Genomic DNA, 27,284 nt, shown 5'->3' with positions numbered 1-27,284 from the left:
CAGCCAATTCCCTTCAGCCTTGGCTGTTCCTGCTGTCAAAAAGTTCTTTCTAGCTCAGAATCAGGACTCTTTGGTCAGCTACATCTCAGCTTCTCAGTTTTTAAAAGCTACTTGTAACCCCCGCCCCTTTTTTTTGTTCCCCTGGTGGGGATTTTTTGCTAATCTAACTTCCATCCTTGCATATCACTAGGAGTAACTTTATTCTTGCCTCTCATGATTTTTTTTGAGCATACCTAGTACACCTTTCCAGAACATGCATTAAGTGTTAATGACTTCTTTTGTTTGTCCTGTAGGGTCTTTCAGGTAGGCCTACATCAGCATTTCCCAAACTATGGGCCATGGCCCGGTACCGGACCGCTGAAAAAAAAATACCAGGCCTCAGAGTGGCTGCCGGGAGGGGAGCAGAGCAGGGCGGGCTGGGAGGAGGTGTGTGTATGTGTGTGGGGGAAATGGCCACCAGAAACAAGGCTGGAGGAGGCAGCAGGGCTGGACTGGGGAGATTGGGAGAAGAACGGTGGGGGGGGAGGGGGGAGATCAGGACTGACCAGGGCACATGCAGATCCTGCAGACCCTGGCAGATGAGTGAGTCCAGCCGGGGATTCCATTCCCCCCGCCTGCCCCCCACATTCCCTCCTTGGAGTTGTTGCGAACTGCCTGGCAAGTAGACACACTCAGGCAGCGTGAGCACATCTACCAGCCCAGACAGTTCCCAGCTAAGGACTGATACACCTAATTATAATAAAACTTACTTAATTAGAAAATACCAGATATTTTATATGTCTGGTCATTTCTCAATTTGTTTCCAGGACAAACCCCTGAAATACCGGACGGTCTGGTACAAAACCGGACACCTGGCAACGCTTCCCTTCCTTGCACCCTCCCTCCTACCCCCAATCTGCTCCTGCTCCCACCTCCTCGAGTGCCCATGTGGCGCCGGGTCCCTCCAAGCTCTGGAGGATGCAGCTGGGTAAAACACAGAAAATTTATTCATTTTTCATTCTTTTTTATATGTGTTTATATTTTTGGGCTGCAAAAAACAGTACTGAAAAAGAAACGGGTTCCAGCTAAAGTAAAAAGTTTGGGAAACCCTAATCTAGCCAGCTTTCTATCCATCTTACAGTCCATTTATCCAATCCATATTCCCTTAACTTGCTGGCAAGAATATTGTGGGTGACTGTATCAAAAGCTTTGCTAACCCTGGCACTGGGGGCTTTGTGAGGACCAGAAACAACTTATTTGAACATTTGCTTCATGAATATGCAAATATGCAAATGAATGTTACCAGTCCTCCAAAAGCTCATGAATGGATTTACTGGTCCCCGTGTCAAAAAGTTTGGGAACCGCTGGCCTACATGATACATAGCAGGGCCTTTTTCAGCCTATAGACATTACTACACATTGATGGACGGAGTGATACACCAGTTATTTAATGCCTAACAGAATTCATAAATTGTACATTGACACAACTCTCAAAGCATCACAGACAATGTATACTCTCAGAAGAAAGTGGAGACACAAGATCCTACCTTGTCCACAAAAGAATGCCCACCAAAAATATTGTATTTATGCTTGGAGTATATGTTTCTAGGTATTTTTATGATGTTTAATGTTTAACTCCTGGCTGGCTGTGCATTTTTATCAGTAAAACAATCATACTTCCCTTAATAATTGTGATTCTCAATGTCATTTGTCTTCATAACTGGGAAACTGATAATTGTGATTGCTGGCAAAATAGGTGACTATTTCATGCCTGTGGTTCTGAGGGAAACAAAGGGAGCAAATGATGCCTGAGATGAAAGGTGCTGTCAAGTCACATGGTGCTGAGGAGAGTGTTGCCGTGAAAACCTGACTACAAGGAAGTCAATGGGGTCAAGATTTCATTTCTGGAATGAGACTAGCAATTGCTTGATGTATAACTGGATGGCCAGTCAATCAGGGGAGACATGTCAGCAAACATTATGCCATGAGGATCCTAATCTATGATATTACCTTGCATATTAGGCACAATAAATTGAGCTAAAATATGCTATTTTTTTGAGTCAATGTTGGCTAGAAATTCAGGAAATAAAGAAAACATCAGCAGCTGCTTCCATTAACACCCTGAAGAGCAGATGAGTCAGTTACAAAGGGAAGTGACAGCAATGTTACCTAACAAATCCAGATTTAGAAGAGATAGGACATGAGGGACATGGACAGTGGGATTCACTCTGGCACTTACATCTCAGCAGGTGTCAAGAAAGTAATTACTTCCAATGACTCTTCCTCTTTAGAAAGGACTAGGTCGCAGGCTGCCGAATGGGAGATATTGATGACACTAAACATTTGCAGTCTCTTTTAAAGTTTGAAACAGTGGCCAAGTCATGCAACTGGCAAAATCCAGAATGTCTAAATCTTCTCCCCCCGGGATCTCTCATGCTCAAGTAGCACTGGAAGCTATGATCTCAATTGCACAAAAGTAAAATCGGAGTAACTACGAAACTCAACAGAGCTTGAAATCCTGCCCAAAGTCAGTAGGTCCTGGAAAGGCAATAAAGCACATACCAACAATATTTTTGCTACAAAATGACAACTTCCTATTGCTTTGCACATCAATACTCCCTACCTGCCATCCCTGCCAAACCAATCCCTCTTTGTCCCCAAAATACAAACCAGAATCTGCAAAACAGAACAACAACAATAAAGTATGAAAGATGTGACCAAATGCACCAATATAGTCACTTCCTACACACTGTTGTAATAATCTTTGTACAAAATATGATTTTTGACATATCATTTCAAAGCTAAATTCACTAGTCAATATCATGGTGAAAATTATGTAGCAACATTATACATACATTTATGAATTCCCTCTATATGATGTTGTTAGTACATGTTCAAATGCATGTAGCCCTGATTAGCAGAAGTTGTTAAATAGGTGTATGCAAATCTAAGAAATGTATATTTATCATTTATATGTACATTGAAGTAAACAGGATCCTCAGTACAGCAAGGGTGCATTTATACAGCAGAACTAAAGCTGAAATAAGCTATGCAACTTGAGCTACATCAATTACATAGCTTAAGTCGAAATCGCTTATTTTGGGTTTCGGAGCTGTCTGCGCAGCAAGAAGTTCAAGTTAAAGCATTCTTCCTCCAATTTCCCTTACTCCTCGTAAAATGAGGGTTACAGGAGTTTGAGTAAGAAGTCCTCCAGTTTAATGTTATTTCGACATTATGTTGAAATAACTGCTTGCCATGTAGACGCGGACTATGTTATTTCGGAATAGCATCATTTATTCCAAAATTACACTTCTGTGTACACATAGCCCAAGAGGGTAAACCAATTTCTCAAAGACAAAAGATAAGGTAAAGTCTGTAGTGAGGTGTCATCAAAGTTGATAGGCAATCAGTGTCAGATGGTCATTCCTTGGCAACAAAAGAGAGACAGGAACAGATCAATCTGTGTTTTAGGCCTTGTCTACACTATTTTAATTAAACTGCTTCTGTTAAAGCTGCTGATTTATGTCACACTAACTCCTTGTATCTGCAGAATTCATCCATGATAAGTGCTCTTACATTGAGACAGAAGGCTCTGTGGTAGCTATCCCAGGGAATGTCTACACTAGAAATGATTTGGAAATAACTAAATTCAACGTAACTCCTGATTTTACAAAATTGAAATAGTGTGTGCCCACTGCGATGAAGCCTCAAAATGAGTCCAAGACAGGCTCCGTTAATGTGGACGTGATCCCTCGACTTGGGATGTGTACGAGTACAGGAGTTAGGGCAGGGTCTGGAGTTGTGTGGGATTCAGGAGTCAGGGCAAATGAGGGTCTCAGGGCACAGGGTTGGGGTGAGGAGGCTTCAGGAGTATTAGGGAAGGGGGCTGGAGATGTGGGGTTGAAGGAGTCAGGGTTGGGGTGCATAATGGGCTCAGTGCAGGGGGTTGGGATGTATGAGGGGCTCAGGGCAGAGAGTTGGTGTACACAGGATTTAGGGAAGGGGGCTAGAGATATGGGGGATTCAGGAGTCAGGGCCGAAGTGTAGGAGGTGCTCAGGGCAAGGGGTTCAGGCTATGAGGGGCTCAGGGCACAGGGTTGGCATGCTTGGGGGGGTGCAGGAGTGTTAGGACAGAGGGCTAGGGGTGTGGCGATGCAGGAGTCAGGGTTGGGGTGTATGAGGGGCTCAGAGCAGGGGGTTGGAATATATGAGGTCAGTTGGCTGGGAGTGAGAAGCAGAGTATGTGGGGGGTGGGGGAAGTGGCTGGTGTACCTGGGCAGCAGTGGCTGGATGAGGGGCCCAGTCCAGGATCACCGTGGTCAGATCATGGCCTTTCTTACTACTAGCACCACAGCAGGATGGGGGGTGGGGTGTCGCTGCCAGCCCTTCCTGCAGCCAGATGGGAGCTAGCAGCCAGGATTGGGTCCAGGGACAGGCTGCAGCATCCAGATGGGAGCTAGGCCTTGACTGGCACCTTGTTGGCCAGGTTGCTGCAGCCAGAGCTGGGCTATCATGGCTGAAACCCAGGGTGGGCCATTACAGCTGGGGATGGGTAACTGGAGCAGGATCTAGAGCTGGAGCCTGAGCTGGGCCGAGCTGCCATGGCAGTTACTGGGCCGCTGGAGCCAAGCTGCGGGGTCTGTCACAGGGGCATGTTGACTCCATTTGGGGGAATTCCCCAGCTGAGAATTTGGTCAGCAATGTTGCTGACAAACTGTGGTAAGGAAAAAAAACAAAAACAAATAGTCTAGCAGCACCTTAGAGACTAACAAAAACTGTAAATGGTATCATGAGCTTTCATGGGCACAACCCACTTCTTCAGATGGGCTGTGCCCACGAAAGCTCATGAGACCATTTACATTTTTATTAGTCTGTACCTGAAAACGCATAAAAAATTGCGAATAGTCTTGCAGCACCTTAAAGACTAACACAGCTACCCCTCTGAAACTTGTGGTAAGGAGTTTACCTTGAACCAAGTTTAGCTTGTTACATTTAGCCACTAGGGGTGTGTCTAGACTACATGCCTCCTTCGACGGAGGCATGTAGATTAGCGAGATCGGAAGAGGGAAATGAAGCCGCGATTAAAATAATCGCGGCTTCATTTAAATTTAAATGGCTGCCCCGATCTGCCGATCAGCTGTTTGTCGGCAGATCGGGTGAGTCTGGACGCGATGCCCCGACAAAGAAGCCTTTCTTCATCGACACAGGTAAACCTGGTTTCACGAGGCTTACCTGTGTCGATGAAGAAAGGCTTCTTTGTCGGGGCATCGCGTCCAGACTCCCCCGATCTGCCGACAAACAGCTGATCGGCAGATCGGGGCAGCCATTTAAATTTAAATGAAGCCGCGATTATTTTAATCGCGGCTTCATTTCCCTCTTCCGATCTGGCTAATCTACATGCCTCCGTCGAAGGAGGCATGTAGTCTAGACACACCCTAGGAAGCAGTTTCTCTTGTAAGCATTTCTGACTTCAATGCCTTACACTTGTACTCACTTATAATCTTTCTTTTTTGTTAAATAAACATATTTTATTTTCAATCAAAACTAATGTAGTGTTGTGTTTAAACCAAACTATTTGGGTAATTCCAATTAAAGTGGAAAACTCCTTCATATCGACCTTTTACAGGGACAATGGACCTCTAATATCTGAACTGCTCAGGAGAGGGTTGTATGGTGCAGCACTCAACATTTTTTTTGAAAGTTCAGGACTGGGAATGTGTTGGGGTCACCCTTAAAGTAGTAATCAAGGCTGATGGAATCCAGAGTGTGATGATAAGTCAGAGCTCCTAGATCAGGACTGCAACTATTCACAGACAAAGAAGGGTGTGACCAACATGAAGTTTGGTCCAGGATGGGTGTACAGTATCAAAGCATTGAGAGGCACCCCAGGTTTCAGGTCAGGTGATGGCACTATCCCCACTCCCACCCAGTCTGGATAATGCCTAGGAATATGACACTAGCATTGACACTAGTTTTCATATAAGATATGACCTTTAATTTATAAATAATATCTTTTGGTTCTATTTCTCCCTTCTTCCTGTCCTCGTCCTCCCCCCCCCAAAAAAACTCTTAAATCCAATGACAATGAGATGATATACCCCTAAAAGATAGATGTTGCAATGTACGCACACTCCGTCTCTTGGGGGGCAAGTTACATGAGGGTGCGGACGCCACCTAATCAGCTGTTGAATCATTGGCAGTCCCTCACATTGTCTATGAACCCTGACCTGGAGTCCAGGGTAGTATTGTCTAATGGTTAGACTCAGTGAGTGGTGTTCCCCTGAGTCAGGGTAGTACAGCTGGGTAGCCAAAGTCAATATGGGATGGCCCTTTAACTCAGGTCCGCACAGTTTGGTAGCCCCAAGTAAATAGGGTCAGGCCTTTTAATGCAGGGCAGCAGAGCTTGGTAGATCAAGTCAATAAGTGGGGGGTTAGGGGCTAATTGCCCTGGTAGCAGGACTGGGACCCACCCTACTCCACCGGGTCCTGACCTAGGACCCTGTGAGAGGCACAGCAGTCTACCACTCCCTCGACGTGGAATCTGTCCAAAACACACCAAATTTACCAGGGTGGGAGAGGCCGCTCCTGCACCCTCCCTAGGCCCCTTCCTACTGGCGCTGGTGGGATAGCATCCCATGAAGTGGCTGAGTCTTCCTTTTCCTCTGCAGCTGCTTCTCCCTGGGGTTGCTCAGGGGCTGTGTGACATCAGTCTCCTGGGGCTCTATCTCCCTCTGCCTGGGTCATTGGCTGGCATAGTCCGGGAACTCTGGCCAAAGGTCCTTCTCCTTCAGTGACCAGCTCAGACTGAGCTGTTCTGATGCTTTTTATACTGCTCCAGCACTTGGAACATGCCCAGTTTGGATGAAGGGGCAGGATTTCCGCTGCCCACAGGGTTTTAACCACTTCTATTTCAGTGCAGGGTAGGCACACCCCATCACAATGCATAATAACAATGTACAAAAGATCCTTAGAATTTGAAAGCTTAGTGCTGAAATAGGGAATTCAGAGTTAAGTTGCTGGTCAAAATACATCTGATAGTTTTAAAAATGCTGAGAATATTTCCAGAACCATGAGATATATTGGGAAGGCAGTTTTCACACTTATGACTCATTCTTTCTTCTTAACATGTTCAGGGATCAAGAGAAAAAGTCCTATGAAAATTTAACAAAGAGCTAAGAATACTAACTTCATGAAAAATAAAATGAAAAAAAGCCCCTTAAAAATAAAGGGGGAAAAAAGCCACAACAGAATTGAAATCCTGAAAAGCAGCTCTTTGAATGCAAGATAGGCTTAGTTAATTCCGAACCTTCAGTCATACAAAAAGGTTTAGCATATGAAAGGTCTTTGTAATATTTGCTAGCATCATTATAAGCCTCAGATGCATTGGCTTTGATTTTGTAAACAGTGAAAAGAAAGAATCCTAAGTGTTTTCTACAGATGTGTTAAGATGCTTAAATTGGACTATCTTTATATCCGCACCAGATGCTGAGGGATCTGCCATAATCAAAATAATCACAATAAAATTAATTGTAACCCTTCTGCCGGGTAGGCCTGGCAGTAACCAGGGCTGGGTTCAATATCTTGGGGTACATCTCCTATAGAACCGGCTCAAGCCCCCACCCAGTAATCTGGGAAATTCATGCACCCCTGTGCGCCTCTGAGAGGCAATGCTTCCCCACTCGCAAGCACTGAGTCTGGGTGTAGGAAAGAAACATTTAATGAAACAGAGAGAGAAGTCATATGGCATTAACTTGGGGAAACACCACAGAGTTCATTACCCAAACATGTGCCAAGCCCCAGCCAAGAATCACCCGAAATCCAAAGAGTCCGACACCCCAAAAGTCTCTGTCCCTGGTCCGTGCCACCCAGAATCCCAAAGTTCACCCACAAGGTTTCACCTCCCAACCTGGGTAGAAATGGGGGTGGGGGGATAGATAGGGACACCTTATATGAAACTCCGCCACGCTCCACAAGCTGTCTCGTCCCATGCCACTGGACGCTCCGCTGGGCGCCTGCTGCCGCTCCACACCACACCAATGGTCGCCGCCACTTCACTGGCTGCAATAGGTCTGGCTCTCAGCCAAACCAGTGATTTCAGCTCTCAGTGATTTCAACTCTTTAGCCACCAGCTGGACTGGCAAATGAATCCAGCTTTCACTGGACTTTCTAAAACAAAGGGGGAAAGGTGCAGGCTGGGCCAGTCTTACAGCTCACACCTGGCAGGTGTGAAGCAGGCTGCCTCATGCCCTTTAACCCTTCCCCCCAGCTCAGTCCACTCAACTCTGGAAGGGAGGAGGCTTGTTCCTCCAAGACCTTTTACCATGATAGTAGTGTCTCTCCTGCAAGCACTGGTGGCATGTTTTACAGTTCCCACATTTAGGGGTAGCATGATTAGTGACCCCCCACAACAGTCCCAAATTATTTACAATTCTCCACATTCCATTCCAACATGGACCCTCCATCAGCCCTGGCTGAACGGGATTTACATAGCCACAGCTCTTATTCTCTCCTGAGCTGTATTTACATATCAACAGTTAACAGTTAATTACCTTGCAGAGCTAAACAATTGTAGTGGGCACACCCACCCCTCCTTTTAGCTGGATGATAGCAAGCAGCAGTTCAGCCCCTGCTTAAATCCCCCTGCTTACATAATAATAATAGCGACGAGGAGTCCTGTGGCACCTTATAGACTAACTGAAGTGTAGGAGCATAAGCTTTCGTGGGCAAAGACCCACTTCGTCAGATGCATGTAGTGGAAATTTTCCACTACATGCATCTGACGAAGTGGGTCTTTGCCCACGAAAGCTTATGCTCCTACACTTCAGTTAGTCTATAAGGTGCCACAGGACTCCTCGTCGCTTTTGCAGATTCAGACTAACACGGCTACCCCTCTGATACATAATAATAATAGTATCTCACTCATATAGCACTTCTAATCCATAGATCTCAAAGCAGCTGGTTAGTTTCCTTTTACTAGGATGGTCTTTTGCATACGACTCAGCTTAAGATAATTTTTTGGAGGGGGCTGGGGTGCGTGGACAGGGATAATAGAAGGCATCCAAGAAATGTAATCCGAATTAACTACTAACTAAAGATAGGAATTTTAAGTGGATTAGTAAAACCACATTAAAACCTTGTATAAACACCTTCATTCAGAATTAAAGTGGCCTTAATTCCCAGGAGAAATAAACTACACCAAATTAAAATTATTTAAATTCTGAATACAAGCATCTACACAGTGCTTTAATGTGGTTTAACAAATCCACTTCAAATTAAGACCTTAAGTCAATTTGGATTGATTTTCCGGTCTGTCCCCATACAGGCTAGGCCTAAGAAACAATCTATATGCTGCTTTTCAAAGGTATCTGTCAGACGGTGATAATCTTTCCATGTGTTTCTTAAACGGTTTAAAAAATAATGGTTATTAAATACAGCACTAGGCTCCAGACTTGCCTAGACATGTTTTCTTATTACATTTACTGATTTTTGTTGTTGTTGTCTAAAGCCTTCTTTGTGGGGGAAGAGGAGGGTGGGCTTATATTCCTTCGTTTGCATTTTATTGAGTGTCTAACAGAAATATGAAGATATTCCACTGAAGCCTGCAAAGAATTTCAATCCTATATTTATTTACAAAAAATCTCTGACATCCTGGATTGAGAACATGGAGTACAAGCCGCAAAATATTGACAAAAATGCAGATTCTGCTACAACATCGAAAAGAGCCAGTCTTTTTTTCTGAAGTTGTAGCATAACTAATCTCCCATGCTCATTAAATCGTATGATGTTCTTATTCACACTTCATGACTTACATAAACACTACATTTGCTGCCTAATTGAGAAAAATGTAAAGAACTAGAGGATGAAGTCCCATATATAGACATAGGCTGCCTCATTGCAGATGGGCCCTTGATATTATTTTGCATAATCATCTTAAACATCACCTGATGGGCCTTATATTAGATGTGGCGGAAGAACTAGTTTACCATGCCTTTCTAGTCAACCACACAGACTGCCATTTTCACTTAATATGTATTTCCCCTTCTGGTATGGGATCTTGAAAATTAAGCTGAGTTCGTGAAAGCCATTTCATTTTAAAGGTATTTTATCCATCTAACTAAGATAAATGCAATTGAAGGAAAAATTAACAGGAATCTAATTTACCAAACAAATGTAGCAACAAGCTGTCTTTACAAATGATATTACAATTTTTACTGTTACTCAGATTTATTATTGTGTAATGTTTTCCTTTTTTTTTTTTGGTGTTTGCATTTTTTAAACATTTCAAAGAGTTGATAACTGTGCATGCATGATTTTTAGAGTTGACTTTCTCAAAGGAACACCTACAATATAAAATACCTGCCAGCACATATGCAGTAGTGATCACTTTATCTTTTCAAAGCTCCTTAGCAATGATTTACTAAGTAATACTCAAAATGCCCCTCTGATTTGGTAGCCACATATATATAGGTTGTGAAATCTCCATCATTAGAGATTTTTAAGAGCAGGTTAGACACGCACCTGTCAGGGATGATCTAGGTGGTGCTTGGTGCAGGGGACTGGACTTGCTGACCTCTTGTGGTTCCTTCTAATTCTGTGATTCTATGAATCTAAATGAATTTAACTAAAGCCACACAGATAGTCAAAGTGGGATCTGAGTTTAGATATCTGTGATCATTGGATAATATAAGTGATCACTAGAGAAAACTTCTTTCCACTTAAGCATAGATTTTCAATAAACTGATGCCATTGGAAGTGATAAGTGTTAGGGAACCTTAAGGGATACAGTCAAATTAACCCTTTCAAAAACTTAACACGGGCAAAAATATTTCCATTTATTTATATTTGAAATTCCAGTGGAAATAGTTGTGCAAAATTGGCCAAAGTGTATGAGGGAATCTTTAATTATTTCAGCCTCCTATTTGGCACATTTCAAATGGTAATAACACTACTTCATTTTTCCCTACCTTTTCTCTCTCTCGTCTGTTCAGACTATAAACTCTTTTTGGAGGCTGTTTCATATTATGTGTACGTACAGTGTCAAGTAAAATGAGACCCTGCTCAACTGGAGTTTTAAGGTCCTATTGGAACACAAGTGATAATAATAGATCAACCTCCTTGTTTTTCATTCTGGTTTTAAAAGAAATAGAGAAAGTAAATGATATAGAGAATGAAAAGTAGACTCATTTTTTTATCATTATAATTTTATAATTATTTCTAATTGAATAATCAAAAGTGTGACTGGTAATTTTTTGAAAATAAAGTATGCAATGCTTATGGTGGTGACAGTGGCCTTTTAGTGTGTCCTGCTGGTTATCTGTGAGTGGCCTATTGGATATGGCATACTGTCACTCTCCAGTAAACATGTGGTGCAACGGAGCTTAGAATGAACTAAGCTGAGTATTCAGACCCATTCATGTTATGCTGGGCACAGTTTTCAGACCAAAAGTATTCCGCATTCACGTTACCCTGAGCACAGTAGCAGAAAAAAAATGTGTTTTAGTGTGATCTTTGAAATCCATTAGCATAGAAAATGTTTTCAGAGAATAGGTGAATCAAGGGAATGCCCTCTCATGGGAACTAGGATACAAGTTAATTATACAGGGCAAGATCATGGCTTCTCAATGGCCAATGTAGAAATTTGTAATCTGTAGCAAATAAAGTACTGTTACAGGTTATATTCTGGCTGTAGCAACAGGCAATTACACACTTCCCTTTACTCAGGAGAAGAGGCAAATCCAGTATCTAGCCTTTCTTCACCTGCTTGAATTCATCTTACTTCAATCCAACAATTCCATGATAATAAAACTTATTTGCATATTAATATCAGTTTAACAATGATAGTTTGTGGAAGAGAATGGTACACTGACGATCTATTTTATCAGTCACTTTAGTTACCAGGTGGCTGCTTTCCATCTCTGCCCACTATAGAAATGACTCTAAATATTGATCTAGTCATCCCTTCTGGCATTGAACTCTATGGGTATGTCTACACTACCACTCTAGTTCGAACTAGGGTGGTTAATGTAGGCAACCAAAGTTGCAAATGAAGCCTGGGATTTAAATATCCCAGGCTTCATTTGCATCTTGCCGGGCGCCGCCATTTTTAAGCCCCGGTAGTTCGAACTCCATGCCCGCGGCTACACGCGGCACTGAGTAGGTAGTTCGGATTAGGCTCTCTAATCTGAACTACCGGTACACCTCGTTCCAGGCTCTACTCCATGCCGAACTACCTACTCCGTGCCATGTGTAGCCGCGGGCACGGAGTCCGAACTACCGGGGCTTTAAAAATGGCGGCGCCCGGCAAGATGCAAATGACGCCCGGGATATTTAAATCCCGGGCTTCATTTGCAACTTCGGTTGCCTACATTAACCACTCTAGTTCGAACTAGGGTGGTAGTGTAGACATACCCTATGGCTGTGGCTCTATAGGTAGCTCTATAGTAGCTATAGGACTTTGATTGATCTGACCTCAACATTTTTCCTGATTTATATAGGTATCTGAATTTAACACATTTGAATTTTAACATCTAGAAATCATGGAAAATTATGAATGTGTTTTTCTTTTCCTAGATAAAGGAAAAACATGCAGGTGAACATGACCAGAGACAAAATGGATGGTTTGGTTTTTAATCTCAATTCAGCACTATTTAAGAACTTCAAAAATGTTATAGAAAATAATCATGTTCCCAAATGATACTGAGAATATGTCAGAGGTGGGGAAAGGAAAGTATAATGTGTCACCTGTGTCATTATACTGTGGCATAATGTGGCCCAACACATCATAAATTACATTATCATGAAATGGAGAGTTATAAATTGTGTATTGGGTTTGACACTTGCAATCAGTCAGAGTTACTTTGCAAATAAAGTATTAGCAAAGCAAATGCTTTAAAAAGCTGCATTTTTCCACCCTTATTTCAAATCCATTGAGGGAGAGAGTTGCAATGCCTTGGCCATTTCTAATTTTTTGCTAGATTGGAGCCATACTGTACCTACACTGTTTAATGGCATGATTTGAACTCATCAGCCAACTGTCTGAGAAAATGAGATGGGATTACCTTTTGGCAACTGCCCTCTCCATTTCTAAATGAAATGACCTTCAACCAGGGCAGTAGTGAGAATCAAAGCAATCTCATCTTAAATGTGAACTCCATGGTGGGAGATCAGTAGTTCACATTATAAGTGGAATGCATAAGCGCTTTGAGTCATCACCGCTCTAGAAGAAAAATGTCATTCCTTTGAAAAAAGCATATTTTACACATAAAAAAATATAAAAAGACAATGTCACGGAGCTAGGCTAATAGACATGCTATTTTACTCAGATTCATGGAAATATGGTCTCCCTTGTTTACTTTCCCAATGCAGATAATTTTATGTAATTTTCTCTCATTCCAGTTAAAATACAGAGATATTGGGTTCTACCTGGAAGAAAGCAATTACCCTGTTTCACCATTTTTTCTGCTGCATTAACACAAAGACCCTTTGTTTTCAGTTTAAATCCGTTTTTATCAAACAAATCCCATGTTTATAAAAAATATTTTTTAGAATTTCCACCCTACTAATAATTTTAAATCTGCAACAAATGAATGATCTATTTGAATGAAAGTTTTATGTGAAGATTAAATATATATTGTTTTCTTAACCTACAAGTGGCTTTGTGTTTTCAATTCTGTTTTAGTTCTGCAGCAAACTACACTGAATTCTATTCATCAAAACATTCATCTATTAAATACTTTTCTCTCCCGTCCTTCTGTCCACTAAAATAAGCCCCAGTATTCATGCAGAATAATTATTTTTCCACCAGTTTTCCACCTGGTTTTGTTGTAGTAGTAATAAATCACTAATAATTTCAACCCCATCACAAAAGAGAAAGAAAGAAAATAAAAACTGTAAATGAAGGGCCCTACCCACAATAAAATTGGACACATCCAGACCACTTAATTAACTTCATTAACACAGGTCCTACAATTGACAGGTAATTGCTTTTGCTGTTATATTTAATTTGGATTCTGTATTTTCCACTCCAACTCATCTGATGAAGTTGGTTTTACCCACAAAAGCTCATGATCTAACATATTTGGTAGAACCAGGTTCAAAATTTCTAAAGTCATCAATAAAACAGGAGAATGTTTTAGTTCTATCATTAGAACGGGGAGAAAAACAGGTTGAACCAGTCTGACAGTTCATGCCTGGAGGACATGCAGCTTGTTGATTCAGAGCCCTGCTGTCCCCAGTTAACTTCAAGGATCTTTGGCAAGGGGGCTCTTGTCCATCCAAGGTTCTTTACATTGACATTTTCTCTTCTTTTAGCTGAGTTAAACACAGTCTGACTTTTCTGCATTCCTCCAATAAATGCAAGCATTGGTGATTATATTTCACAATTACTGTATTTAGTGTTAACACGGTTTGTGATCCCACAACAGCATGAGATTCTGGGCATGCACATGTAAATACAGTTCACTCAGTTTTCTTAGGCTTGCTAGATATTCAACCACTGTAAAATCTGAATATCTAGCAGGCCTAAGCAAACTGAGTGAACTGTATTTACATGTGCATGCCCAGAATCTCATTCTTTAAACTGAGACTATTTCCCTCCTTTGTGTCAGGTTAAGCACAGACTTTCTTCTTTTGTATTTCCCCAACAATTATAGACATTGCAATTAACACAATTTGTGACCCAACACCAGACAAGTTGATTACAAAGAGCAAAACACCATTGTAACAGCCAAATATCAAACCCATCTAAAACAAAATACAGGACTGTGTAGCACTTTAAAGACTAACAAGATGGTTTATTAGATGATGAGCTTTCGTGGGCCAGATCCACTTCCTCAGATCAAATAGTGGAAGAAAATAGTCACAACCATATATACCAAAGGATACAATTAAAAAAATGAACACTTATGAAAAGGACAAATCACATTTCAGAACAGAAGGGAGATGCGGGGGAGGAGGGAAAGGTAAATGTCTGTGAGCTAATGGTATTAGAGGTGATAATTGGGGAAGCTATCTTTGTAATGGGTAAGATAGTTAGGGTCTTTGTTGAGACCCACACATAGAGTGTTGAATTTTAGGATGAATGACAGTTAAGAGGATTCCCTTTCAAGTGTAGATTTAAAAGGTTTCTGAAGCAGGATGCAGGTAATTAAGTCGTTGAGACAGTGTCTTTTCTGGTTGAAATGGCAAGAAACTGTTTTTTCTTTGTGATCCTGTCTGATATCTGTTTTGTGGGCATTGATCCTTTGGCGAAGTGTCTGAGACGTTTGTCCAATGTACAAAGCAGACGTACACTTTCAGCACAAATTATATTTCTGGATGCGCAGGAATATGTGTTCTTGATCTTATAACTCACTTGATTAGGTCCAATAATGGTATCAGCAGAGTGAATTGTTCTAAAATCTGATTTGTCTATTTTATATGTGTTCACTTTTTTTGATTGTATCCCTTTGGTATATACGGTCATGCCAATTTTCTTACACAATTTGATCTGAGGAAGTGGGTCTGGCCCACAAAAGTTCATTACCTAATAAACCATCTTGTTAGTCTTTAAAGTGCTGCATAGTCCTGTCTTTTGTTTCAGCAAGACCAGACTTACACGACTACATCTCTATTAATTAAACCCAGTGACTGAGACCCCAATGTCACAAACATGTATACACATACTGAACTTTGAGGTTTCTAGTCAATGGAACTACTCATGCGTATAAATTTAAGTGGGTCATTTTCAAGACCAAGACCTTGAAGATAAAAAGCTTCATATTCTATTGCTAAATTCCCTTAGAACACTAACTCCCGATATCTTTTATTTCCTTTGAATACAATTACACACATTTTTCTTCAGCACGAAAGAGCATTTCTGTTTATTCCCGGCTCCAGTTAAAATCCCCAATGCAATGGTAGATAAAGGAAGTTTGCAAATTAAAATGTGACTTGTATAAGCACATAATAAAACAGTTGGAAAAATATAACAAAAATCTCTTTATTGATGGAAGGTAGAATATGAAGTCCCTTTCATAAAACTATCATTTAATTTCTCTACAGGGGGAAAGCCTCTAAGAGACTAAACTGCATTCAGAGAAGAGAATTAACTATTATTAACTGCCTTCTCTTGAATAACAAGAAGCCTACAATGGCTATGTCTATTTTTTACACATTGGTAGAGCCACAATTTACTTTCAGACCCTATTTCATTTCTCTATAAATGTGTTTTGGTGTGCCAGTAAGATTGTTGATCTATCAGTCTGTAAATCATATATGTTCTTCATTTTTACAGTTCAGTCACTTAAAATCTTTCTGCTGATGAACTATGCTGAGAACAAATCTTATTTATCTTCCACTTTTGTGAAACCAAAATAAGCCATATGGTGGAATTACACAGAGTCTGACATAATTATACTGAAAAATGCACCCATGGGAGTTTTCTCTTATGTTCCTTTTCATTTTTAGTAATTGTAAAAATGTTTGTGGATTCATTCTTTCCTTTGATGAGTCCAAGGCTAAGAAAATAATCACATTTTTGAGGATTCTTCAGCTAAGAACTGACCCTGACTGGTTGATTCAGAAAGTCTAGAGATCTCACACCAAATTCCATCATTCTTTGGTTTTCACTCTAAAAATCATAACTAGTGACTTTGTCACATTTCACAGTATGAAACATCGTTATATGAAGGATATTCAAACACACTGCATGGCAACAAATTTCAAAGAGACAAAAGTACATTTTTATATTATTAGATAAACTTTTGACACCTTAGAGTGAGCTGAAAAATAAGGAAACAAAACTTAAATTAGAATAAACAACTCTTCATTTGCTCACAGTACACTCTGCTATCTTAGGGTATGTCTATACTAGCTTGTTAGTTCGAGCTAGGTAGGCAAATGAGGGCAACCGGATTTGCAAATGAAGCCTGGGATTTAAATATTCCAGGCTTCATTTGCATCTTTCCGGGTGCCGCCATTTTTAAATCCCCCTTACTCTGAACTCCGTGCCCGCGGCTACATGTGGCACGGAGTAGGTAGTTCGAATTAGGATCTCTAATTCAAACTACCAGTACTCCTCGTGGAACTAGGGAGGCAAATGAAGCATACCGAAGTTGCTAATGAAGCACGGGATTTAAATATCCCATTATATGAGGAGTAAGTTAATTTGAGGGAAGGGTTTTGGATCGGACTACCGCATCTACATGCGGCGAGTTAATTCAGGCTACCGTCTTTTTAAAATGGCGACCTGCCACGAATATGCTAATCCCGCACTTCATTAGCAACTTCAGTATGCTTCATTTGCCTCCCTAGTTTGAACTAGGGGACAAGTGTGGACATATCCTTAGATTAAGTGGCTTCTTGGCTTGTCTAGGTCACTCAAAGTTGGTCCTCTGGCATCAGAAATAATTATTTATGTCTTATTTATTTATTATATTAAAGCATAGGTTTCTCTAAGCTACCAATCATGATACATCAGCAAATATTGTAATACTTTTGAAAGGGAGACTGAAATAGATTTATTAGAATATTTTTCAGATACTGATTGTTAAATTCAGAAAAATTACCAGTAAAACCTATGCAGCAGAAGATCATTATTGTGCTGTGTTATATCAGAGTGCTGGCCTGGCTCCACAGCTTGGTGACAGTGCAAAGTGCTGCCAACTAGAGCTCAGATTTGAAGCAGCATAGCTTAAACGAGCAAGAACTGGGAGCTCTAGAGTGACAGCAACCTCTACCCCACTGAAAGGCAGAGAATACTCCTTGATAAATGTTGAATGCTGCACTCGATTGCATTGAAAAATTATGTGAGCTGGGCTCACTCAGAAAGAGTTAGTGCAAGCACAGACAACTCTGTGGTGAAGAAGCAGTGTATCAGTGGGCTGCTGGACACAACAAATGCTTGTCAAAGTCAAAGCACTCATAAGTCATTCATGACTGATTCTCATCAGCGCTCATCTTCTGTGGGCCTGGAGGTGGCTAATGTTGCGGATCCTCTGCTCATCACTATCTACTGGAGACAGTTTCATAAGGGGAGATGCACAGCAGTATTGCATCATGGCAGATTTCTATAAGCTATGCATGGTGGGCATAGAACTTGCCTCACAGAAAGGAAATACACAGAGAATATAACATATATTCTGAGAAGAAAATGTCTCTCAGTCCATACCCACTATGGGAGAAGACATGACTCACGTGCACTGGCGAAGATTCAATAGAAATCCCCACTGAAACTTCACCAGGTGTGTTCCTTGCTTTCTGAGCCATAGGGTGTCACAGGAGAAAAGTAATAATTAGCACTTACATAGCACTTTACGAGAGGCTACTCACACAACAGATCAATCGCTAAAGTGACAGGTTGAAGAGAAAGGCATCAACAGCCACAACTGTTTTCGGAACATGAGGTATGGAAGCCAAGAATCAATTTCCTCCTCACAGAGAAACAAGTGTTTCAAAGGTATTGCTTTGACCAAAAAATATTCTGAAATTCCATGGGAATTGCAAATGGACTCAGAGAGAGACACTCATCCAAGTTGTGCGTTGCCTAGTAACAACAGCTTTTGGATTCTTGGCAACAACGTCCATCCACTCTCCCCCCAGAGAGCACAGGTGTTATCTTGTGTCACCTCCCACTATTTTTTATGCTTTTCTCAGTACTAATCACTATAATTTTCCTAGAGAAAGAGTACATAACAGGTCAGGGATTTCTATGGCATGCTTCAATTTCTATCAGGCTTGCATTGTTACAGACTGTACAAACATCCCTTGCACATACTACTCTACCATGCAACTACACAGGAAGACATCACCATTACTGAGTCCCCCAAGTGAAAATGGAAACGCTTTTCTTCTTTTGAATATGTGAGTTCAAAAATTTCAAGATATCTTAACACTCATCTTAGGCTGTTTATTATCTAAAAGCATGCTGTGACTTTTACATTTTTGGATAACTATCTCTAGGGAAGTTTTTAGGAAACTTGTCAGATTAGAAGAGGCTGAATATTGTGCAAGAATAATTTTCATAATCACATATTGAAGAATTGGGGGCTTACAGCCAAATGTGTGGCCATGACCATAGTTACATCTTATTTTCTTATCTCTCATATGATAGCATTTACCTTTTGAAGAACTGGCTAAAGATTCTATTCAAGAGCCTCACAAACCCTCTGGGAAAAATGATAATGCCCTGAGGTATGTCCAGCCCTGTGTTTTCAGCCTCTCTCTCTCCCCATTAGCACTTGAATACATGGAGTTTGAGAAGCAAATACAGGTTGAACCTTTCTAGTCCAGCACCCTGGGTACCTAACCAATGTTGAACCAGAGAATTTGCCAAATAACAGGAGGTCAATATTATCTAGAAGCATTATCTATACTTCCTCTGCTTACTGGGCTTTTAGAAGACATTTATAGATAAATTAGAGCTAATTAACAGCACTGAACATTGAAAGCCAACGCTGGTGGCTGTAATCAAACTTAATGGGACTACAGGAAATGTGGTGCACCCATGATAAGTGGGCATCCGACTAACTAAAATCATGCTGGACCATGGATGATGCTGGACCACATAGTGCTGGGCTAGAGAGGTTCAACCTGTAATACATTAGCGTTGGAGATCCTTCCCTCACCATGATAAAGTTACCACATGCCAAAGCAGTCACTATTTAGGATGCCTAAGCTACGCCTTACTTGATAAATGCCCACCCCTATCCTGGATCCAATGGTATTGTCTGTCATACAACACACTGCATGAACTCTAGCATAGTATCATCTTCACTTGTAATTTCAAATATGGTCTGTACCAAGAGCTTTGCAACCTTGCTTTGAGGCACACAGGTACCACGGCCACACGACTGTCTTACATCACTTTGGAGGTCTAGCCCCAACAATTTAGCATCTGTGCTCCTCTATCTAGGTTAAGTCGATTGTTCCATTTCAATCACAGTCAATTGTGGATTGGTTTCCTATACACTTTGACCAAATACTAAAAAAGTAACTAATTTTTCATGTCAACTCTGTTATTCATTGTGAGTTCAGTGGAGAAAGCCTCATTTGCAATGGTGAGCATTTACTCCGATGGACTGAACCATGGATTTCCATAGGGATTCTTGCCAATTTAAGCATTCACCTGTGCTCTCTGCACTCCCAGAATGAGGCCAGCTTAATAAACTGTCTTGTTTCTCTCTTTCCTTCAATACACAGTATTAACAATGAATCTGTAGCTTAGCTTCTAATTTTATTTCTCCTTTGTATTTTCAGCTCAGGTAAATTGTATTTACAACTAGATGACAATATGTGATTATAAATTACTTACAGTTTACATTTTTGCACCCCCAGAAGAACCAATACATCCCATCTTAAGAGAGGTATCTTACTGGTGTGACATTGTCATCATGATGCCACATACAACTGCTTTTTCTTTTCTTTATTTCCTGTTTTTACTATGACAATAGAAGGAGTGGAAAGGATGGGAAAGGAAAATAATCATAGAATCACAGAATAATAGGACTGGAAGGGACCTCGAGAGGTCATCGAGTCCAGCCCCCCGCCCTCAAGGCAGGACCAAGCTCCGTCTATACCATCCCTGACAGATGTCTATCTAACCTGTTCTTAAATATCTCCAGAGAGGGAGATTCCACCACTTCTCTTGGAAATTTATTCCAATGTTTGACCACCCTGACAGTTAGGAATTTTTTCCTAATGTCCAATCTAAACCTCCCCTGCTGCACTTTAAGCCCATTACTCCTTGTCCTGTCCTCAGAAACCAAGAGGAACAAATTTTCTCCTTCCTCCTTGTGACACCCTTTTAGATATTTGAAAACCGCTATCATGTCCCCCCTTAATCTTCTTTTTTCCAAACTAAACAAGCCCAGTTCATGAAGCCTGGCTTCATAGGTCATGTTCTCTAGACCTTTAATCATTCTTGTCGCTCTTCTTTGTACCCTTTCCAATTTCTCCACATCTTTCTTGAAATGTGGCGCCCAGAACTGGACACAGTACTCCAGCTGAGGCCTAACTAGTGCAGAGTAGAGCGGCAGAATGACTTCACGAGTTTTGCTTACAACACACCTGTTGATACAACCTAGAATCATATTTGCTTTTTTTGCAACAGCATCAGACTGTTGACTCATATTCAATTTGTGGTCCACTATGACCCCTAGATCCCTTTCCGCCATGCTCCTTCCTAGACAGTCGCTTCCCATCTTGTATGTATGGAACTGATTGTTCCTTCCTAAGTGGAGCACTTTGCATTTCTCTTTATTAAACCTCATCCTGTTTACCTCTGACCATTTCTCTAACTTGCTAAGGTCATTTTGAATTATGTCCCTATCCTCCAAAGAAGTTGCAACCCCACCCAGTTTGGTATCATCTGCAAACTTAATAAGCGTACTCTCTATCCCAATATCTACATCATTGATGAAGATATTGAACAGTACGGGTCCCAAAATAGACCCAAATATTAATGAATAAATGCAAACTAAAAGAAAGAAAACCATATGATGAAACATTAAAATATAAAGGAATATATTTTATCAACAAATGAATGAAGGTACTGACTTTGAAAAATGAGCCCATAATCTACCAAAGAGAAATATTACTTTTGCTATTTGGAGAAACAACATGGTTTCTAAATTACTGACTATTTATCTTGTCATATTTTTTCAGGTAATAATTTATTAGATAATTTTTCTGTATAAACCAGCTAAGCTGTCTTAGGAAATAGCCTGAGTGTCTTGCCACCTTTAATACATATCCTGCAACTTTGTCGTCTTAACTATTATTTTTCTACCCATTTATAATGGAAGAATTCTGCCAATTTTGACTGAAACTTGAAAGTGGGCATGAAAGAGATTTTTTATTTCTGGTCTGTTCATATCTCCGTATTGAAGCTAATCCAGTGGAGAGATCATAATTCACTATCCCTAGATTATATTCCTAACTTTGTCAGTGAGACATTTTGTAAATTTGGGCAATTGATGTGGTCAGGATGGCTCTCTATTGTAGTTTCAATTATTAAAAGAATAAAGAGGATTTTATTTTGTGTTCCAATGTACATGAAATAATCAAAGTGAAACTTGTCTAGAAGAGTCGAGTTTTAGATGAACCCTGCGAGAGCCCAAGTTGGAGTTCCCTTCCAACAAACAAACCAGTTTAGGATAATAGGCAAAAACCTTACCTCTAATGGTCTTGTGAGGAAATCTGTTGGACTTTGACCCATCTTTGGGAGGAAGAACACTGATTTTTCATGTCTGTGTTCAATCTATAGAACGAGTTTTCACCAGTGTTCCAGACAGAACTGGTTTTTTCCCCAAATTTCAAACTTTCAATGATAACTGAAAACTTAAATTCTGTGTTTCTTCTGATTTCAGGCACTGTTCTGAAAGTTTCATGCATCTACATGTATGAATTACAATAATGAATCAATGATTGTAATACATCCTGATCTCCTCTGGTCATGCAATAAAGCTCAAAAGGCTATGGAGACTTGGTTAATTGATAGAGATATTTTCAAAGTGGTGCATTCTTCTTTTCCTTAGATAAATTACAGGGGGATTATGATGAAAGATTGGAAGATTACGAGGTCATAAAATAAGAATGGTTAGAGATGGACATCCTTGGAGCATTTTTCTGTAGATGAAATGCACAGTGAGAGTGAGGAAACTGGAAAACATGAGTGAGTCTTTTCTTTTTCCTTCCCTTTGATACACACAATTTTCTCCCTCACATTTTAAAATTGGAAGTTTTTTTAAGTTCTTATGATAAATACACAGCTTGGGCTTTTGTGATTACTAGATAGTTTGATTTGCCCAATAGGCAGTAAGTGAGAGATAGGAAGCCAAGCAGTGATCTAATTTTTAGAGACGCTCGGTCTTCATTGATTTCAGCTGGCGCTGTGGGCACCCAGCAGCACCTCCGAAATTTAGAACATTAGTCTGAAGCCCTGATCAATTTCTTTGTTGGCCCCTTATTGATCTAGAATCATTTTTCTCCAGGGAAGAGTCTGAGGTGATCAGTAACTAGCTCTGAAGGATTTGATCGCTCAGTTTACTCATGCTTACTATTTCATATGACCAGTTCAATCATTTGTGAAGTCAGCACATTAATTCTTCCCAGATAAGTGGGGGGAAAAATTGCCCTCTCAAGACCCTTTAAAAATGTAATATCTCTGCCTCTTGATCTTTAGTCTTTATGTACCACCTGGATTTCTATTGATATCTTACTCAGTAAAAATATGCTACAATGCTGTTTCTTTTCTGTGTTTTGATTTAAATGAGACATCTGTCAAAACTCAGTGTGTGCATTGCCTATGTGCATTTTGGGCTATTACACTTAAGCATCAGGGATCAGAGACTGAGTCTTTGATTTTGTCTCTGTAAAAAAGGAAGAGTTTTAAAATTATGATTCCATGTGTTTCCACCTCTAATAGCACATGCTGCTGTAAGTTAAATAACGGCAGCCTTGTCTAAGCAGTACTAAGATGTTTCATTTTGAATTCATGTCCTGAAAATTGTATATTTTTGCTTTGACTTTTACATTTCACCACATTAAGGGTACGTCTAGACTACCGCGTTTTGTCGACGGAAGTTTTGTCGACAGATACTGTCGACAAAACTTCTGTCGACAATTTGCGTCCAGACACAAGCCGCTTTGTTGACAGAACTCCGTAGTCTGGACGCAGTGTTACAGGCAATAACACCTTCTGTCGACAGAGTTCTGTCAACAGAAAGTGTTATGCCTCGTAAAATGAGGTATACCAGCGTCGACAAAACCGCGGAGTTCTGTCGACGTTATGTCGACAGAACTCCGCGGTAGTGTAGACGCTGGTATTGTTTTGTCGACAAAAGTCCACTTTTGTCGACAAAACTAGGTAGTCTAGACACACCCTGAGATTTTCTAAGACTTAAGTATGACAAAAATCCATCTGAGCACTAAGGGGACATCTTCACAGCAGTGTTATTTTGGAATAACTGACATTATTCCAAATGGTGCACATCTACACAACAAGCCATTATTTCGAAATAATGTCAAGGTGGCAGACTTCTTACTCCAACTTATGTAACCCTCATTTCATGAGGAGTAAGGAAATTCAAAGGAAAAATGTTCTTCCTGTAACTTCCTGCTGTGCAGACAGAGCCAAAAGACAAATTAAGCTATTTCAACTTCAGCTTCGCAATTGTCATAGCATATCTTAATTTGAGTTTTGCCCTGCAGTGTTGATGTGCCATAAGTGACTAATTCTTTGAAGTCCTAAATGGGGCAAAAGTTCAGCTAACTTTTATGAAAGATTTGCTTGAGTGAGAACTTCAGAACTTATCAAATATCTGTTGAAGGAAATGAAATGCATGAGGAAAAATCCATTTGGAGAAAAAAAAGGAAAAAGACATTTGGGTTAACTTAGAACCCGGGAATATTGCACAATGAAGCTAGGTACATACTCAGTTTGACCTATCTCATTCTTTCATTTTTCTTTATTGTCCTACACCCCCTGGTGCATAGGGCATCCACCAGATTCTTCTCTTTATTGCAGACTTGTGCTGGTCTGTTAGGGCTTTTGAGTTTTGTGCTGATAGATTTGGCTTCTGTCTCTATTGTTCTGTGTAATATTTGTCTAGATCCCCCTATAGCTTAAATCTCACGTGACTGTAAAGAATGTGATAAATTCAGTCAAAATCTGAGGTCAGTTAGGAACTTTTCACATATTTTTTACCTTTGAGCTTCCAAAAGGGCTACATTTTGTAAGCCTAAGACGGAACAATGACCATGAAAAATAGGTCAAGTTATGAGCAGTTATCTTTTTAGGCTTCTCAAAAAAAGATTGAGCAGTTCAGCGTTTGTTCTCATCTCTTGGCCCACCTTGCATCCCAGCTTGCCTCATCTCAACTTATCTAAAGAACCTTCTTCCTGAGCAGAAGGCTAACTGGCCATGCTCTTGTATAATGAACTTTGTTTTCATCTGAGAGTGCAGAATGGCATCGAGTTCACAGTCCACCTGGGGATATCTAGTTAGAAACTCTGCAAAGGCACCACAGTTCTTTTATTTCCTTCCCTGGATGTGTTAGTTTCTTCCCCTCTATTTCTTTCCCTCTCTTCTATCTCACCCTTTTGGCTTTTTCATTTAATTCTCAAGTCAAGTCTACTGGAGTCATTCATACCAGTCTTGTCTAAGGAGACAGGATCTAACCAAATGATGGCCCTGAGCAAATTGTAACTAAACAGAATGTTAGAAATACGTGGTGTGGTTGATTTGACACAAAGCATCCACTTCTGTCTAACCAGTGGTCCAGTGCTTCAAAACATCAAGCCATATTTTACCCACCTAGTCTATCTTGTCTCCTCCATCTTGTGTAAAACCAAGGGCTCTGTTTCAAAATAACTCTGTACCTAGCTATCACTGTTTAATGTTGGACAATGAGAAAATCAATAAACCCCTTTAATTCTTCGGGCCTTTGCGATCAATACCTACACAGTTGTTCCTGATTCCTGCAGATCTCTTGTGAAGTTAGGAAGCAGCAGAACCCTGAAGCTATAAGGTAGAAAAAGTTCCACCTAAAGATCTGAGAGATGAGGCCACCTGGAAGAAGGATCAGAGGAGAGAAAATGATGTCTTGTGACGTGAAGGAGAGAATGAACAAGGGAATGCTTGGGCTCTGTAGAACCTAAAATTCCAAGTAAAGCTGTGGAGTTTGGTTCATTGTCAGCCTGTAAATCAGGGCTACTCAACATGCAACCCGCGGATGGGATCCTTTGAACAAGGCCTCCACTGGAAACTTGTTCTACAACAGCGAGGCATCTCGCAGTGGAGTGAGCATTGAAAGATGCAAGTGGACAGGCTGGCTGGAACAGACGGGTACAGGGTGTTGGCAATTCTAGCCCTCAAGGAGGAGGTGCTGGGAGCACTGAGGCATTGTGGGAAGTGCTGACTGCTAAACCTTGTGGGCAGAGCCTGAGAGGTGCTGACTGGCTCACACTGGCCATGTTGGGGTCTGGCGCCATGGCCGGCCAGCTCTGCCTTCATCACACATGGAAAGACAGACTCCCACGTAGGGACATCAGACCTGCTGAGAATCCAGGACAGGGCTCCCGGGCACCTGTCCTTTTTTTCCTCTCTAGTCTGGCCTGACTCACCCAGCTCCCTGCGCACCACAGGTTGGAGCACTCTGGCTTGGAAACTTTTCTTCTTACAGTAAAATCACTCCAAGAAATGCACAACCTGATGTTTCAAGCTAAACACACAAAACATTGGTATACAATTTTCTTTTTAACAAGAAGCAGTTTTTGTTTGATTTGTTTAAATTGTGAAGCCAAAACAAAAAACTAGTCAATATAATGGTCTCCTGTTCATATGCGTTTTAGTAGTTAAATTCCTGAACTGTCATTGCTCATTAAAAGTACTGTCATATGGGTGGAAATTGGGTAACTATTACATTTTATTAATATCAGCAGAACTGACTGAAATGGGGCCTACGTGTTGTGTAATCTTGCCTTAATCTTTGTATTCATGCTCATCAGTGTGAAAGAAGCAATTTGCAAATATTTGCATTTATATTTGTATGTATATGCAACCACACTTAAGTTGTGGCCCTCAGCATATGCTGTGAGTATCATTGTGTCCCCTGGGGCTTCCAAAGTTGAGTAGCCCTGCTGTAAACAGACACTGAAAACAGAGGGCCACTGTTGATGAACAGTGGGTCAACTTGATGACCTATCTAAACTGAAACATGAAACTTGGAGGGGAAAATGGGCTGTGGTGGTCAGAAAGAGACAAATCTATTGCATCTTTTTCTTCTCTCCATCTTGGAAAAAGGAACCCCATGAAAAGATCCCCCAACCCAGATTACCATTGATATCATCATAAAGTCCCTGTTTCGTTAGGGACTAACATTCTGAACGAATCTCCTTCCAACTGGAGTTTGTCCTGTTGTTTGTAGTTTCTTAGGCCTTAACTTTCCAGTCGTTAAGGTGCTGCATTGAGCCATTAGTATCCCTCAACAGTAGCTTGTTCACAGGTGCAAGTCAGATAGAACCATTTGCCTCTTTGTCCTTTGCTTATTTTCTAAGGAAGTTTTACAAAGATAAAAATTCAGTGGTTGTTAATAAAAAACGAGAGAGGCAAAAAAAACCAACCTCCAGCCTTTCACATTTCAATCAAATCCCACTCACACAAAATAGGAAACTCCAGAACAGTAGAGAGATGTGGACTCTTAAGGGAAAAACAAACAAAAAAATTTAAAAAACACTCTTAAAGAGACAAACTACCATACCACACTATCTATCCATCCTTGAGATAATGATTGCATACTGAAAGATGCCTTTGCAGACTACTAGGG

The sequence above is a fragment of the Pelodiscus sinensis genome, chromosome 7 (genome assembly GCF_052426305.1).
Source record: "Pelodiscus sinensis isolate ZL-2025 chromosome 7, ASM5242630v1, whole genome shotgun sequence".
In the NCBI taxonomy this organism is placed as follows: domain Eukaryota; kingdom Metazoa; phylum Chordata; order Testudines; family Trionychidae; genus Pelodiscus; species Pelodiscus sinensis.
Note: the sequence above shows the minus strand (reverse complement) of the source record.